Here is a 2,714-nt window from a genome sequence, read left to right as displayed (position 1 = left end):
CAAGAAGCTAACCTCTCTCCTCGCTCCATACGTCCCCACGGGACATTCAGTTTCTTCAGCTTCTGAATTCATAGACCTGCTTCGCACAGCTCCACCGTGCCACGACATCGCTTCCTTAGACGTAGAATCGTGCTTTACGAATGTTCCTGTAAATGAGACTATCGATATCATCATGGACCGCGTCTATAGAAGTGACCTACCCGTATTTGACATCTCAGAAGACGTCCTGCGAGACATGCTAGTGATGTGTACCAAGGAGGCCCCTTTCCTCTCCCATAAAGGGGAATTATTCAGACAAGTTGATGGAGTGGCGATGGGATCCCCACTTGGGGTACTTTTTGCTAATATGTATATGGCCCAGGTGGAAGAAAGGACTTTCAACAATAACCCCCCTCCAGGAATATATGCGAGATACATCGATGACATCTTCATCACCACTACTACCGACGAAGAGGTTCCTCACATGATTACTGCTCTTGAAGGTAATTCCAGCCTGACCTTCACCTGTGAACGCAGTGTAGAGGTATGCCTCCCCTTCCTAGATGTGGACATCTCTAAACAAGAACAGGGCTTCAAGACTAAGGTTTACACTAAAGCCACCAACGTGGGCCGCTGCCTCAATGCCAGGGGAGAATGTCCTGTTTCATACAAGATATCCGTGATATCTTCCTATGTGAAGAGGGCCCTTACCCACTGTAGTAGCTGGACTGAGATCCACAGAGAACTCGACCGTATCCGCCAGCTCCTCACCAACAACGGCTATGCAGACCATCTCATCGAGAAAGTCATACAGAACAAACTGGACCAGTTTGCAGACCCGACCCAGTTGCCCACCCCTCACAAGGAGAAAATCACCGTTTACCACCATAATTCTTTTCATGGTCGGTACCGCGAGGAGTGTGATGCCCTTAGGAATATCATCAAGAGAGGAGTCACCCCAACTAACAGAAATGCCATCATAGACTTGAAAATATTATGGAAACCTAACCTCATTAGTTCCCTGATAATGAGGAATAGCACGGCGCCCAGGGCCCCGAGTGAGGCTACCACCAATGTTGTATACAAATTTTCATGTCAGGAGGGTCGCTGCGACGGCTCCAACACATACATTGGCAGGACCTCCTCTACACTGCGACGTCGCCTACAATCCCATAGAAACCAGGGATCAATTTTCCAGCATTTCACTGAAACACACAACATGAAGCCTCCTCTACAGAAACTGCTAGACCAAACGGAAATTCTTCACAAGGAGTCTGCCTTCAGGAAGCTGCGGATTGCAGAAGCAGTATCCATTACTTGCCAGCGCCCTACTATCAACATACAGCAAGCTGCCGATTTTATTCTCCCTTCCGCGCGCCCTGTAAAGAATAACCCCCTCCAGGAACAACAAGCCCTTAGACAGCAGCAGCCCCGCGAACAAATGAAACATGTCCAGCTAGTTAATCAGCGCCTAGGACCAGTAACCAGAGCAGCAGCAACTCAGGCCAGAGCTTCTAGACAAAATCCCACCCCCTTGGCTCCCGGACAAAATCCCACCCTTTTGGCTCCCAGACAAAATCCTACCCTCTTGACTACAAAACCCCACCCTCTTGACTCCCAGACAAAATCCCACCCTCTTGGCTCCTAGACAAAATCCCACCCTCTTGGCTCCCAGACAAAATCCCACCCCCTTGGCTCCCAGACAAAATCCCACCCCCTTGGCTCCCAGACAAAATCCCACCCCCTTGGCTCCCGGACAAAATCTCATACTGCACCTCTCAGCCAATGAGAGGCCAGTATTCCGTCTGAGCTAGGCAGGCTGAGCCTTATAAGCCAGCCCATCCAACCAGCGGTCATCATTCGTTGGAAGACCTTCAAAATAGCAGAGCATCCTACAAAGCAGTCCTCACCCTGAAGACGCCTCACGACGAGGCGAAAAACTATAGTTTCGGTGGAGTCAATAGTTGTTCAATACTATTACTATGCAAAAATATATCAGTTGGCATATACTGCGTATATTCTTTTGAGAGTCATGAATGGCTACTTCCAGTCCCTCTCAGTTACTAATAGGAAAGTATTCTCCAGATTAAAGAATACAGTCTTGAAGATTGTTAAAGCAACTAGTGCAGCTGATTTCAACCAGAATTGCCTTAGAGAAAACCTGTGCCCCAGAAATATATATATATATATATATATATATATATATATATATATATATATGTATATATTTATGTATCGTCTCCTATACTAAGGTAATTTGATTGCAGATGGATAGACCTTCCTGAGAGTGTCGATAGTGTATCCAGTATAGCCTATTCTGTTTTTGCAGATATACCTCCACTACTGAAATCAATAAGACCTTCAACTGTATCAATTGCACAGCCAAACTTTTTGTGTGATTAAATCAGGAACGCGGTTGATGACGGGGTACACTGCCTCTGTAATATAAACTCCTTGACAATGTCACAAAATTTTTCAATATAGTTAACTTCTGAGGGTAAGTCTGAGTTATACAACAACCATTTTTTTCTAAACAAAATAGATCTGCAATGCATATGCGTTTATGATATCGCATATGCAACACTGCTACCCTTTCAGAATGACATGCACACAACCACACATATAAAGTGGCCGTAGTTGCAACACACTACTGCTTCTACCATGGAACTGAGTCTGCAACTCGAATGAATTTGCAACACAAATTCGCAACACTGTCTACAACATGAGGTTCAGTG

This window comes from Oratosquilla oratoria, unplaced genomic scaffold (genome assembly GCF_046742065.1).
Source record: "Oratosquilla oratoria isolate Oo_2021 unplaced genomic scaffold, ASM4674206v1 SCAFFOLD109, whole genome shotgun sequence".
Classification (NCBI taxonomy): Eukaryota; Metazoa; Arthropoda; class Malacostraca; order Stomatopoda; family Squillidae; genus Oratosquilla; species Oratosquilla oratoria.
Note: the sequence above shows the minus strand (reverse complement) of the source record.